The sequence below is a fragment of the Mobula hypostoma genome, chromosome 3 (genome assembly GCF_963921235.1).
Source record: "Mobula hypostoma chromosome 3, sMobHyp1.1, whole genome shotgun sequence".
Classification (NCBI taxonomy): domain Eukaryota; kingdom Metazoa; phylum Chordata; class Chondrichthyes; order Myliobatiformes; family Myliobatidae; genus Mobula; species Mobula hypostoma.
In genome coordinates, this window is record NC_086099.1 from 27,729,897 (window position 1) to 27,745,961 (window position 16,065).

General features: G+C 42.5%; 1 protein-coding gene across 1 annotated transcript in view; it reads left to right on the forward strand.

Moving 5' to 3' along the window:
* The window catches only part of pdzd2 (PDZ domain containing 2), a 493,753-nt gene that overhangs the window by 102,371 nt on the left and 375,317 nt on the right, over positions 1 to 16,065 (forward strand). The window contains exon 2 of the mRNA XM_063042802.1: positions 15,145 to 15,226. The gene's annotated coding sequence lies outside the window, so the exon portion shown is untranslated. The remainder of the gene's footprint in view (positions 1 to 15,144; positions 15,227 to 16,065) is intronic.

Genomic DNA, 16,065 nt, shown 5'->3' on the forward strand with positions numbered 1-16,065 from the left:
ATCAACCACTTGGGGGAGCTCTAGCACAGCTGTTGTTTGTCAAGCAAGAAAGAAACTCATTACTGTATTAAGTCAGATTTCTGTAATTGAGGATATGTAAGTTTTTGAGCAACAAGATAGATATCATTGATCTAAAATCAGAATGAGAGAGCGCTTTTTGAATTTTCTTCCCCTTGTGTAATAATATAGCTGCACAACTGTGGTACCAACCAAAGTTATGTACCAGAAACACAACAAATTCTGCAATTGTTAGAAACCCGAAGCAACATGCACACAATGCTGGAGGAACTCAGCAGATCAGATGTTTCGGACTGAGACCCTTCAGGACAATTTTGTGATAGGCCTAGTTGGAACATTCTCTTGTTGCTGCATTTGCATTCAAAATGGCCAGTAGTTCTGTAAAAGGTATTGCCCCAAAATGTCCACTTCTCTGCTCTTTCTGCAGATAATGTCTGCCCATTGTGTATCCAATGTTCTCCATTTCCCCTTCTGATTAACAGTATTTGCAGCTGTTTGGCCAAAGGAGCTTGCATCATCAGGCTGGTTCAATATTTTTGTTTTTGCAGTGGAGATGAATTCTGAAGGAGAATAAATTAATGAAGGAGACTGCTGAGTTTAAATTAGACAGACACCTGGCTGCTGAATCAGGCGAATGATTTGTGCTTTGTAAAAGGCAAGAAGGCTTTGGGGTTTGCCACTCATCAGAGGATGCAGTTAAGACTCTAGTTCATGGTCACTTACAGCTTGGTTTGGGTTTTGGTGATGACAATGCCATTCAATATCAAGGCCAGTTGGTTAGACTCCGTCTTTGGAAATAATTATCATTTGGCACTTGCATGGTAAAATCATTACTTGTCAACCATGCTGTAATGTTATCTAGGTCTTGGTCAGGGATGAAATTCTGCGAGTACAGAGTTTGTGCTCCTGTCAGAATAAAAGGCAAGGGTATGTATGTTGGATCTCTGTTATTTTTCCCATCCTTAGGGTTCTTCTGGGCATCAAGAGCGGCGAGCAGTCTTAATTCTTCAAAATCATTTATCTTAAAGTTTAAACAAACATACAAATGCTAAGTGAAGAGTTGAGAAACAAAGCAGAGATTCAATGAAAAACCAAGAGAAAAAGAAGATGAAGATGGCGCCTCTGAAAAATTCATTCCCTTTTATAATTGAGATAAAAGAAATTCCTTGAATAAAAAAAAAACAATCACTGGTTGCACGCGTACATAATGTGGATAATATGCTAATACTTAGCCAGTGAATGTAAAAAGGTATATATAGCTGCTCAACTGCCTTCTGCCAGTGAGTGGGGATGAACAACCACATACTGTGGAAAAAGTTTGTTTAAAAAGTACAAACTATAATCAGACTATGACTTTGGTCTGACATTAATTCATCTAATATCTTATGAAATGTATTAAAATCATGGATTCCAACAGATAATAGATCTTGAGAACCTTGGTTTTCAAGAGATATTGAGGCCCTGGTTAACAAAAAGGAGGTGCACGGCAGTTATAGGCAGACAGGAACAAATGATGTACTTGTGGAGTATGAGAAATGCAAGAGAACACATTAAAAGAAAATCAGGAGAGCTAAAAGAATTCATGGGGTTGCTCTAGCAGATGAGGTGAAGGAGAAGATTGAGGGGAGATTTGATAGAGGTTTACAAAACTAGATTGGGTAAATGCAAGCTGGCTTTTTCCATTGAGGATGAGTGGGACTGGTTGAGGGTGAAAAGTGGGAAGTTTAAGAGGAACATGCGGGAAAATTCTTCACTCAGAGGGTTATGTGCGTATGGAATGATCTGCCAGCACAGATTGTGCATGCAATCTCGATTTCAACGTTTAAGAGGAGTTTGAATAGGTACATGGATTGTAGGGGTATGGTCTCGGTGCAGGTCAATGGAAGTAAGCAGTTTAAATGATTCAGCATGAACTAGAGGGGCTGAAGGGCCTGTTTCTGTGCTGTAGTTTTCTATGACTCTATGACATTGGACCATCGGTTGACATGAATAAACTCAATATTGTATTAAAATTTGCAGAGATTTTTAATTACAATCGCATTAATTTCAAAGTATCAAAGATTTGGAAATGTTTTATATTTTTGCAGTTATATCTTGTCATTTCCCTGAAAGATATTATTATTTTTCACAACATTCTAAAGGCAAATTCAAGAATATAATATGAACTTATGAAATAAATGAGTTTATAATTGTAATGAGAAATTAATGTTTTTGGAAACGATTTGCACAGACTGTGCGTGTGTGTGTTTATACACTGTATGTATTTGTCTCTGGACTCTTTACTTTCAATCCTCTTGCTATGCTTTTGGCAGAGCTCATAAATCACCGACACCTTTATCAGCTTTCTTAAGGGTTGATTTTCTCTCCCTGTGACCTAAGCAGAATCCATCTGGGCAAGCTCAATCTATTTCATACAATTCGCAGCCCACAATGAAAATAAGTGAATTTCTTGTTACGCTGCACAAAGGGGGAAATGGAAAACGTTACACTGGCCACAGTCAGGAGGCTATGCATAGGTTGATGTAAAATATCAGACACTGTTGATGTGGTGTGAAGAAAACCCCTCCATGTTGTCAGGTTGACTTGATGTTTCTAGGTGACCTGTTGTTTCTAGGTTAGAAGGTTGGAAATTCAGAACCCCTTACAAACTATGGACATAGAATCTAAGTCAGCACTTACCTTGCTGTTCTGAGGAATCCTTAAATTTTTATTTCTTTACAGATATAGTGCAAAGTGGGCCCTTCTAATTCACACCAACGCACAGCCCTGATTTAATCTTAGCCTAATCACAGGGCAATTTACAATGACCATTTAATCTACCCAGTGCATCTTAGGACTGTGGGAGGAAACCAGAGCACCCGGGGAAAACCCATGCATTCCATGGGGTGAACATACAGATTTTCTCTCCAGAGCTCTGAACTGTAATGGTGTTGCACCAACCACTATGCTAATGTGACACCCATCACAAATATCAAACATTGCACGTCTCCCGGAAGTTCTGGGAGTCTCCCGCATATTAATAGCAGCTCCCTGATTCCCGCAAATTATATAGAATATCCTGGAAGGAAGCAGGAGAGCGGGAGCGCGAGCGAGCATCCTGATTAGTCTCTCTTTGTGCTAAGTAGACCTATCAGTTTTCTCTGTGGGCGGGCTTTACAGTCGACCTCTGTCTCTCCATCAGTTCAGTTTCGTGTCCTGCACTGCCATGGCAAAGTGTTTCAAAAAAAGAAAATATAAAACACACTTCACCCCAGAATACACTAAAGTGTACCCCTGTCTAATAGGGGTCAAAAATAATGACAGTCTTGCTCACTGCGCTGTTTACAACAGTGACTTTTCTATTACCCTTGGTGGGTTAAGACTGTAAAAGACATGTTGAGGTGAGTTTGATAGGTGTCATTTGTTCATTAGCATAGCGTACGTTATTTAAACTAGCTGGCTGGCTGCTAAGGAGCTACTCTATTGATGTCCTACGTGATGAGGCTGAACTCCCTGTAGACGTGCTTAAAGTTGTAATAGAATTAAAAAATGACTCCATGATAATATACAAGTACATGCTGTATTTTAATGTCACATTTCCTGCATATACCCAGTTTACAGATTACAGATTGGTTTACAGATTAGACAAAATCACTAAACAAAGTATTACATAAGACAATATAATAAGGATACACCTTATGCTTTTATTTCTTTTAGGGACCACAACATATTAGGGAGGCTAATCGCAGGGAAGGCTGCTCAAGAATTTCACAGTTCTTTTCAACAGAGCCACCTCACAGTACAAGGAAAGCTTGCAAAAGAAATAGAAAAGCTATTTGAATTAGCATTGAGATTGCCAACAAAATAATCAACAAGGAATATATATATCTGTGTGTGTGTAAATAGTTTCAATATGTGTCAAATAAATTGTTGTGTTCTTTCATAATCAAATGTCCCGTATACATGCGCCCTTGGAGGTCAACTGGGGGGGGGGGGGGGATGCTACCTCCCTGAAATGGTGGTACTATCTCCCTGATATTAGTTTTTGCAGGGTGGGATATCTGCAAATATTAACTTTTAGATGCAACATTAGAAGTCCCATCGCTCTGCTCATATGTATGAAAATTACATGAGAACATTTGGAAGAGATTGAGCACTCTTTAGGTATTCTGGTCTGTATTTATCCCAAACCATATAACTAATGTTATTGAATACAGTTTGGTTTCACTTGGAGGAATTTGGCTTCCATCCTGTGACTACACTTTGGAATTATTTAGTTGGCAGTGAAAGCCTTTTGATCATCTCCTCATTTGATCATTGCCCATCTGGCTCCCCTCCTCTTTCTCTTTGTCCCATGGTCCAACCTCTTCTTCTATCAGATTCCTTCTTTGGCCCTTTACCTTTTCCACCTATCGCCTCCCAACTTCTCACTTCAGCTTCCCTCCACCACCCACTCACTTCCCCTCACCAGGTTTCACCAATCACATGCCGGCTTCTAATCCTCCTCCTCCCCACCACCTCATTCTGGCTTCTTCCCCCTTCCTTTCCAGTCCTGATGAAGGGTCTCGGTCTGAAATTTCGACTTCTTATCTCAGCATGACTCGCTGAGTTCCACCAGCATTTTGGTTGTGTTGCTCTGGATTTCCAGTATCTGCAGGATCTCATGTTCTCAACTGACCCAGGGTTAGTCATTTCATTTCAGGAGCAAGTTGTCTGTGAATTGGCCCCCAAGCAATGATCCTATGAAGTAATGTTATTGTCGGATTTGATTGTAAAGATCTTTATCCTTGCGTTTCAAAATGAAAACTATTCCATATTCCCACTCATTTAACAGTAACAAAGCGGGACAATTTTTAAGTTCAAAGTTCAAAATGAATTTATTATTATGAGTACATATATGTCACCAAATATAGCCCTGAGATTCATTTTCTTGTGGACGAACAGTAAATACAAAAAGTACAGTAGAATCAATAAAAGACCACACCTAACAGGACAGGTAACAACCATGTACAAAAAAATCAACAAACTGTGCAGATAGAAAAGAAAAAAAAATAATAATAACAAATAAATGAGCAATAACTATTAAGAACATGAGATGAAGAGTCCTTGATAGTGAGTTGGAGGAAAAGTTTGGTAATGGGGTGAGTGAAATTTACACTCTGGTTCAAGAATCTAATAGTTGAGGGGTAATAACTGTCCTTGAACTTGGTGGTGGGGATCCAGAGGCCCCTGAACCTTCTTTCTGATGGCATCAGTGAGAATAGAGCATGGCCTGGGTAGTGGGAATCCTTGATGATGTATGCTGCTTTCCTGCGACAGCGCTCCGTGCAGATGTACACAATGGTGGGAAGGGCTTTACTCTGATGGACTGGGCTACATCCACTACTTTTTGTAGGCTTTTCCATGCAAGGGTATTGATGTTTTCACACCAGGAAATGAGGTTTAGAACCACTGAACCATTGCGTTCAAGAATATTCCAAATCAGGAGTGACCTGAACTCATGCAAAAATCTTAATGACGGCAAAAGCCACGCCTCCAAACTTCTCCATACTGGTGTTTGTTGCTAGTTGAGCATTAATTTGAAATGCATCTTATAGTTGACATACTGTAGATTCTAAAATCAATTAACACTGGGAACACAGTGTTTAACAAATTTTAAAATCTACCTTTCACGAAGTTCCTGTTAAGCAGTAGATTGGCTCACTTAAACACAGCAATTGCAAAACAAAAAAAACCCACTAAGGTGGGCTGTTAAGTATTCTCAATTTTCTTCAGGTGGGTCATTTTCTAAGAATAAGAAATTGGAAAGTTTGTTTGCACCAGATAATTAATATTTGTGAATGGAAATATTTAACTCAGTGACACACATGTTTTCTTGTACTAAATCATTACAGTTCACCTGACAGGTTCTACCTGTTTGTCTTGGCAATACTTCTGTTAATCAGCAGTCATCTATTTCACTTAATTATTCCCCAGGACATTAGAGCTGAATTAGAACTGTGTTTCCAAATATAATTGCCACTTTGAAAGAGGAATGTTAGAGCCACATAATGGGAAGAGAACAATGAAACTGCAGTTCTCTCTCCTTTCCTTTGCATAAGTACATGTATATGATGACACAGTAACAAAAATTGGGTCAATCCACCCTGCATTTGTGCCCATAGGTTTAATTAACACTGTTCTTCAGATGACCTTCAGGTGATATGTCCAACCTTTCCTTCTATCTTTCCAGAAATCAAACACTTTGTCAGAAGTGTCTGTAGTGCATGCAAGAAAGTAAAATTCAATTAAGGCCAAATTCAAACCTGAAAGTTGACAACCCCAGCTAGTCCCGTCAATCAGTGCTTGGACCATAAGACCTCCACAACCCTCCCATCCATGTACTTTCTCTTGAATGTTGAAATCGAATTTGCATCCACCATTTGCGCTGGCAGCGCGTTCCACACTCTCACTATCCTCTGAGTGAAGAAGTTCTCTTAACCATTTCAGTTTTCACATTTGATCCAAGACCTCTAATTGTAGTCTCATCCAACCTCAGTGGAAAAAACCTGCTTGCATTTACCCTATACAGTATATACCCGCTCAGAATTTTGCATACCTCTATCAAATCTCCCCTCAGTCTTCTACATTCTACTGAACTTAGAAGGCTGAGTGGCGATCTTATTGAAACATATAAGATTATTAAGGGATTGGATACGCTGGAGGCAGGAAGCATGTTCCCGCTGATGGGTGAGTCCAGAACTAGAGGCCACAGTTTAAGAATAAGGGGTAGGCCATTTAGAAAGGAGTTGAGGAAAAACTTTTTCACCCAGAGTGGTGGATATATGGAATGCTCTGCCCCAGAAGGCTGTGGAGGCCAAGTCTCTGGATGCTTTCAAGAAAGAGATGGATAGAGCTCTTAAAGATAGTGGAATCAAAGGTTATGGGGATAAGGCAGGAACTGGATACTGTTTGTGGATGATCAGCCATGATTACAGTAAATGGCGGTGCTGGCTCGAAGGGCCGAATGGCCTACTCCTGCACCTATTGTCTATTGAATAAAGTTCTAACCTACTCAATCATTCCCTATAACTCGGGTCCTCAAGTGCCAGCAACATCCTTGTAAATTTTCTCTGGACTCTTTCAATCATGTTTATATCTTTCCTGAAGTACACTTTTGGCAGAAAACAGCCTGTCCCAATCCACATTTGCCAGATCCTTTCTGATACCATCAAAGTTGGCCTTTCTCCAATTTAGAATCTCAACCTGTGGACCAGACCTTTCTTTTTGCATATTTACTTTGAATCTAATGGCATTATGAATCAGAATCAAGTTTATTATCACCGACATGTGTTGTGAAATTTGTTAGTTCAGCAGCAGCAGTGCAATGCGATACGTGATAATATAGAAAAAATAAGTAAGTCAATTGCAGTAAGTATATTTGTGTATTAAATAGTTTGAATAAAAACAGTGCAAAACAGAAATAGTATATATTAAAAAAAGTGAGGTAGTATCCAATGTCCATTTAGGAATAATATTGCAGAGGGGAAGAAGCTGATCCTGAATCACTTCAGGCTTCTGTACCTCCTTCCTGACGGTAACAATGAGAAGAGGGTATGTCCTGGATGACAGGGTTCCTTAATAATGGATGTCACCTTTGTGAGGCAGCATCCTTGAAGATGTGTTGGATACTATGAAGGCTGGAACCTAAGATGGAGCTGACTAGCTTTACAATTTTCTGTTGCTTCTTTTGGTCTTGTATAATAGCCACCCCCCCCCCCACCCTGCCCCATACCAGACAGTGATGCAACCTGTCAGAATGCTCTCCATCTAACATCTGTCGGACGATGCTAAGGATGTTCTATGAGTCTGTGGTGGCCAGTGCGATTATGTTTGCTGTTGTGTGCTGGGGCAGCAGGCTGAGGGTAGCAGACACCAACAGAATCAACAACCTCATTCGTAAGGCCAGTGATGTTGTGGGGATGGAACTGGACTCTCTGGCGGTGGTGTCTGAAAAGATGCTGTCCAAGTTGCATGCCATCTTGGACAATGTCTCCCATCCACTACATAATGTACTGGTTGGGCACAGGAGTACATTCAGCCAGAGACTCATTCCACCGAGATGCAACACTGAGCGTCATAGGAAGTCATTCCTGCCTGTGGCCATCAAACTTTACAACTCCTCCCTTGGAGGGTCAGACACCCTGAGCCAATAGGCAGGTCCTGGACTTATTTACTGGCATAATTTACATATTACTATTTAATTATTTATGGTTTTATTACTATTTAATTATTTATGGTGCAACTGTAACTAAAACCAATTTCCCTTGGGATCGATAAAGTATGACTATGACTATTAGAAATAGGAGCAGGAGTAGGCCATCTGGCCCATCAAACCTGCCCCGCCATTCAATAAGATCATGGCTGAGCTGTCTGTAAACTCAGCTTCATCTACCTGCCTTTTCCCCATAACCCTTAATTCCCTTACTATGTAAAAATCTATCTAGCTGTTTCTTAAGTATATTTAGTGAAGAAGCCTCAACTGCTTCCCTGGGCAGAGAATTCCACAGATTCACCACTCTCTGGGAAAAACAGTTTCTCCTCATCTCCGTCCTAAATCTTTTCCCCTGAATCTTGAGGTAATGTCCCCTAGTTCTGGTCTCACCTACAAATGGAAATAACTTTCCTACTTCTATCTTATCTATCGCTTTCAAAATTTTGTATGTTTCTATAAGATCCACTCTCATTCTTCTGAACTCCAGAGACTACAGCCCCAGAGGACTCAATCTCTCCTCAGGTTAACCCCTTCATCCCTGGACTCAACCTGGTGAACCTCCTCTACACTGCCTCCAAAGCCAGTATATCCTCCCTCAAGTATGGCGACCAGAACTGCACACAGTACTCCAGGTGTGGCCTCACCAGTACCCTGTATAGTTGCAGCATGACCTCCCTGCTCCTGAATTCAATCCCTCTAGCAATGAAGGCCAACATTCCGTTTGCCTTCTTAATAACCTGTTGCACCTACAAGCCAACTTTTTGTAATTCATGCACAAGCACTCCCAAGTCCCTCTGCACAACACCACACTGCAATCTTTCACCATTTATATAATAGCCTGCTCTTCTATTATTCCTTCGAAGTGGATGATCTCGCATTTACCAACATTGTATTCCACCTGCCAGACCTTGGCCCACTCACTTAACCTATCTATATTCCTCTGCAGACTCTCCACATCCTCTGTACAATTTGCTTTCCCACTCAGTTTAGTGGCATCAGCAAATTTTGCTGTGCTACACCAGTGGTCCCCAACCTATGGGCCACGGACCGATACATTGCCGCAAAGAATGCAGGGGTGCAGCAGTGGCCGGAACGCACTCAGCACATCCTTAAGAAAAAAGCCGAAATAAACAAGCTAATTAATTAGGTGCTGCCCGGCATGTAAATATCAGCCCAGATCTGAGGCGACGCAATTGGCAATTACCTGATACCCTTGGATATTTAATTCCCAGTAAGGGGGTTTCGACTTTTATGTATGGGGGACCATGGGGGAAGTGAAAGTGTGTGGAGTTTTGGCGTATGTGGGTGACCGCCTAGAGCTTGGATTCGCCTGGGGGGCCTATGAAGCGAGGCGAGTGGCTGAGCCCGGGTGACCGAAGCGAAGTGTCAAATGTGAGGAGTTTTAGGCCGGAGGAGTTTGGTACAATGTGAGGAAAATGACCCGACATACCAGTTGAACTTCCTGGTGATGGGACAGACGTTGGTGGACCGGGGGATGGAAACCCAGGTCGTCAATCTGAAGGAGACACAGGGAAGAGAGGGGATTTGCACCACACTGCGGTCATGTACTGATGAAATAATCCAGTCAGAAGAAACTATGACCCACCTTCGAAGGGATCAGCAGAAACTCAAGACGTCGATTCAGAAAAGATTGGAAGACTTACAAGTTGGGGAAGATCATGGAAGTGTTCTGACTAAGGTCAACAGAAAACCGAGAGCCCAGGGAGGGGAGTTTGACTACACTCCCGAGGAGGTGAAGAAATGGAGGACAGATCTCGGAAAAGGGAGGCGGATGCTTGAAAGGAACCTGAAGGTGACGATCGCGAGTTTAAATGAAGTGGAAAAACTGAAAGTTGGCCTGGAAGACGTCCTCAGGAAGAAACCACCGGAGGCTGAACATCCTTTAACTGCTGCTTTTCAGGTCAGGGTGGAAGAAGCTGGTGGGGTAACTGCGTCCCAGATTGAGATGGCCAAGAACCCTGAGTCAGAACTGCTGAGGCTGTGGCGAGAGTTGAAGGAGTCCCCGAAGAAGCTGACGTCTCTACTGCAGGAGGCTGAAGGGGTAGCCCCGACTAAATGCTTCAGTTTGGAGAAACTGAAACAGCAGCTACCGATCGAGGGAATGAGGAAGGATACGGATTCGAAGGATGATGTGCTGCACATGTGGTACATGCTGCCTTTCGCTACCTTCTCCGTGATTGAGGAAGAGACCTTTGGCCCCTCTCCCACTGAGTCAGGTGTAGTGGGGAGGGCTAGTTGTGGGCAGTCTGAGTTATGGCAGGATCAGGAAGGAGGAGAGGTGGGGCCCCAGACACGGGACTGGGGGCTCCGAGCTGTAGTGGTGGTCTGAGTGAGAGAGGAGTTGGCAAGCAGGCCCGAGGTATCCCTAGTAGTGTGTGAGCCTTTTGAGTTTAGGTGAGGGGGTACGGAGGTCTCGGAGGGTTAAAAAGCTCCCAGATAGGTTGGCCTATGTAGCGCCCGTGGGATGGGATTAAGGTCCACTGTTTGGGGAGTACTGTCACTGTGTGTATCTGTGTATGTGTGTGTTGTGTGTCTGCAGGACTGGTTGGCGAGTTATTTAGAAGTCATGAGGACATGACTTTATTTGGTGGGGGGAGAGTGTAAGGGGGTTTCGACTTTTATGTTAGTGCGGAAACTAATTAAAATGACGTCTTTGTTATGTTAATTTGGGGAATGCGGCTTTGTTGAGTTAAACGCTGAGAAAGTTTGCGCTAGCGGCTTGTTTTTGTTTAGAGTGTGATAAGAGGAAGCTATTAACCAATTGGGATAGTTGTTATAGTTTTGGTGTATTTGAAGATACTGTATGCGCGGGGTTTTGGGGCAGAAGGTGGGAGAGCGAGACAGAGGATGGACGATGTGCTGTGATGTCCGCTAACGGGATCAGACCCCGAGGAGGGCGTTCGGCGAGGAGAGGAGACGGACTTGTGTGGAGTGTCTGGTCAACCACTGTTGTTGGTCCCAGGCGGCCGGTCGAGGTGGTCCGAGGGGTCGCAGGGTGAAGAGGAAGGTCTTTGAGCTCCAACTGTTTTGTGCACGAAGAGATTGAACTTTGATAAGTGTGGCACCTTTTATTTTCCTTTTATATTTTATTCTCTTTTAATTATATAGTTCCAGTAATATCTATAAACTGTAAATCATTTAATCGTATCTGGTGTATTGTCTGTTATTTGGGCAGGGTGGGGTACATCACACAGCATCCACACAAACTAATTACCCAGTTTGGCGGGGCCGAGGCTGTTTCCCTAGACGACAGCGAGCCGAGCGACCCTGAGGGTGGCCGGGGGGGCTACACTGCCTATCTTTCCGTATTACCTGATACCCTTGGATATTTAATTCCCAGTCATCTCCACCTTGCAACCAGGTTTCTGTAATGGCCACAAAATCATATGCCTTGGTACTGATCTGTGCCACAAGTTCACTAACCTTGTTTCTAATACTACGGGCATTTAGATAAAGTGCCCTTATACTCATTGTCCTTTTAGAATCTAGTGACCTATGCGATTTTTGATTTTTACTTTTATGCACTCGACTCTTACTTTTTTCTTCACTAACTCTAGCTTTGGTCTCTGCGTCACTTCCCTCTTCTTTTCTGTGTGGGTTCCCCTCCCGCTACCACATTAGTTTAAAGCATCCCCAACAGCACTAGCAAATAATCTCCCTAGGACATTGATCCCGGCCCTGCCCAGATGTAGACCATCCGGATGGTACTGGTCCCACCTTCTCCGGAAGTGGTTCCAATGCCCCAAGAATCTGAAACCCTCCCTCCTGCCCCACCGCCCAAGCCACATATTCATTCTAGCTATCCTGCTATTCCAACTCTGGCTAGCATGTGGCACCGGTAATAATCCTGCAATGATTACCTTTGAGGTCCTACTCTTTAATTGATCTCCTAGCGCCCTAAATTCAGCTTGTAGGACTTCATCCTGCTTTCTTCCTATATCGTTAGGACCTACATGCACTACGACAGCTGGCTGCTCACCCTCCCCTTTCAGAATGCCCTGCAGCCTCTCCGAGACATCTCTGACCCTTGCACCCAGGAGGCAACACACCATACAGGAGTCTTGTTTGCGGCCACAGAAGCTCCTCTCTATTCCCCTTACCATGGAATTCCCTCCCACAACAGCTCCGCCACTCTCTTTCTTGCCCTCATGCTCAGCAGAGCCACCCACAGGTGCCATGATCCTGGCTGCTGCTGCCTTCACCTGATGAGCCATCTCCCCCAACAGACTCCAAAGCGGTATGTCTGTTTTGGAGAGAGATGACCGCACGAGACTACCTTCCTGCTACTACTCTTCCTGTTGCTCACCCATTCCCTATCTTTCCTTAGATCCTTAAACTGCGGTGTGACCAACCAGCTAAGTGTGCTATCCACAACATTCTTAGCATCTCGGATGCTCCAGAGTGAGTCCGTGCGCGGCTCCAGTGCTGCCATGCGGTCTATCAGGAGCTGCATCTGGACACACTTCCTGCACACGTAGTCTTCAGAGACACTGTCAGCCTCCCTGGGTTCCCACATGGCACAGGAGGAGCATGGCACGGGTCTGAGCTCATCTGCCATGCCAGAGCAATGGATGTTAGCAGAAGAGGACCACGGGAGAAAGGGTACATCCATGGTACATCTGCAGAAGTTTACAAGAGTTTTAAGTGACAAACCAAATCTCTTCAAACTCCTACTGAAATGAGATGTTGCCACTGTCTTGCCTTCTTTATAGCTACATTAATATGTTAGGACCAGGTTAGATACGCAGAGATCCTGACATCCAGGAACTTGAAATTGCTCACTCTCTCCACTAAATGCAAAGTGTTCCTCTACACAAACTTCTGTAATCTGCCCTGCCTCATTCCCTAGTAGCAGATCAGGAATTGCACGCTCTGTCATTGGGAGTTCTATGTACTGATTAAGGAAAAATCCTGAACATGTTTGACAGACTCTATCCCATCTAGTCTTTTTACAGTATAGGAGTTCCAGTGAATATGTGGAAAGTTAAAATCACCTACTATAACAACCTCAAACAAGAGAAAATCTGCAGATGCTGGAAATCCAAGCAACACACACAAAATGCTGGAGGAACTCAGCAGGCCAGGCAGCATCTATGGAAAAAAGTACAGTTGACATTTTGGGCTGAAACCCTTCAGCAGGTCCTTTTATCCATAGATGCTTCCTGGCCTGCTGAGTTCCTCCAGCATTTTGTGTGTGTTACTATAACAACCTTATGTTTCTTGCAACAGTCCGCGATCTCTCTGAAATTTGTTCCTCCAAATCCTGGGGACTGTTGGGTGGTCTATGATATAGCCCCATTAACATGGTTACACCTTTCTTATTCCTCAGTTCCAACCATAAAGCCTCACTAGACGAGTTCTCCAGTCTGTTCTGACTGTGGACTACCATGATATTTTCCCTGACTAGTTATACCACCCCTTCCCCTTTAATCCCTCCCACTCTGTTACATATAAACCAATGATCAGAATCTTCTCCCGCTATCTGATGAACTTGCCATGTGTGGTATTGTATTTCAAGACTTCATTATTTACAAGAATGTTAAGATAACAATTTCACTTGTTTGTCTATTTAGCTTCCCTGCATTAAAGTAAAAATCCATTTGGCTCAGAAAACCAATGACGAGATCTCAATTGTCAACTGAATAGGGTGCATTGTTCTGTAGCTTCTGTGGTTGCACCGTGTTTTGGAAAGGGGACTGAATGTATGTGTAAGAAGCTTCCCAATGTTCTTCAATGTTTACATTCATCTTGCAACCGATGCATCATGAAACCATCCTTATATTGCCTGCATTCCTAATCTTCTGGGCATTCTGTCAACTTTCAGTCTTCCTAAATCGCAGCTGGTCAAGAGCTGTGCTGCCTTTGATCTTCCCTCATACCATGTCTCTTTCTTCATCAACTTAATGCTTACTGCTGCATTGGCTCCTGGAGATTTAGTAAATATCTTGCCCTTATCCCTTCTGGTTTTGTCTCTTACTTGCAATACCAGCTTTTCCAGGCTTACAATTATCCAAAATCTGTGCATTATTTCTGCTCCGGCTTATTCTGCATCACTAACTTCTTTCAACACTCGATTCTTCAGCAACCTTTGTTTTTGCTATCATCACTGATATTTCCACAAGGCCATCTCCAAATGTTCTGCATCTCAGTCTATCATTAACACGTAAACTCTCCTTGCATAGTACATTGTGTCAGTGAAGAATTGTGATTAGAAGTGTTTCAATTTATATTTTTTAAAGTGGAAACTCAGTCAATATGCACAGGTATATTTAATTGGTTTTTATAGGCAAAGTTAATAAAATCAGCCAGATCAGAGGATACAACAAATTGCAATGCACTTTTCTCATCCTAAAGACATTATTTACTGCCTTTGGTTTAGAATTATAACCAATGATCTGAGGGTGTATTACTTATTGTATGTCCTTATAGATCCCTTGTTAAAAAAAATGTATGCTTCATATAACAAAATGTTAAAATGAGATAATTTGCGGCAAACTCTTGTTGTGTGATGGTGGGCTGGATGAGAATGTGTGTTTCACCGTACTTTTGTGTTCACTTGAAACATTTGTATAAATTTAATAAGTACGAATGAAATGAAATACGTTGATATTGTTGTAAAAATAATAAGAAATTTTAAGTTTACAGGGTGAAAATGACTTCCAACTCTCAGCAAATATTAATTGTGGACTCGTAGCAGCTCACTTACTAAAAATGCTGCCATTTTGTCTCAATGCCAATGCACTGATACTCAATTGACCAAAGGAAGCATAAAAACTGAAAAAAAAACTCTTGTGGGAATTTTGCCAAGGGTGGAGCCAAAGATTTTAGTAACACTTTGTTTTATTATTTTTTCTCTCTGTTTACTGGTATAGTGAGAAAACTGTTGCAAGCCAAGGCAAAGAGAACCTTCAAACAGGTGATTCCCAGACGTCTGCAGAGTCTTGGAATTCTCAGGTGTGTGTTTTCAATTCTTTCGTAAACTGTTGGTGAGAACAGATTTCTGGCCACTTTAAAGGAGGCCTGCATAATGTAATATCTTTTACTGTAACACAGAGCAACTATGTTGCTGCTTTAGTTTTCAGAATACAATAAAGGCCTTGTTATTGTGTTATTCTAACTGCTATTATGTGTTCAATAGTGAACATGGAAAATAATTCCATGCACAAAACTCAATAATCCCCGTTAAACTTGCGAAGTTCTTAAGGTATTGTTGTCATTTCATCCTAAACTGATACTTACCAGAATGAAATTTAGCTGAGTGGTAGATATGGCAGCTTTTAGTCCACAGACGAAGTGGTGAACTCAAACTTCTTGATGTTACTGCAGACGTCCCACCCTGCAAAAACTCATTTCAGCGAGGTAGCACCATCAATTTGCGGGAGACTCCCGGAACTTCTGGGAGAGGTGGGATATCTGCAATAGAGTAGCTCCTTAGCAGCTAGACAGCTAGTTTAAATAACGTTAGCTATGCTAATGAACGAATGACACCTGTTAAACTCACCTCAACATGTCTCTTACTGTCTTAACCCACCATGGGCAATAGAAAAGTCACTGTGGCAAACAGTGTAGCGAGCAACACTGTCATTATTTTTGACCCCTATTAGGCAAGGTATACTTTAGTGTAGTCTGGGGTGACATACGTTTTATATTTTCTTTTTTTGGGAACACTCTGCCATGGCGCGCTCTCACTCTCTCTCGTGGTCTCTCTTGAGCTCGCTCTCTCTCTCGCGCGCTCTCTGTCTTGCGCTCTCTTGCTCGCTCTCTCTTGTGGTTGCTCTCGCGCTTGCTCTCTC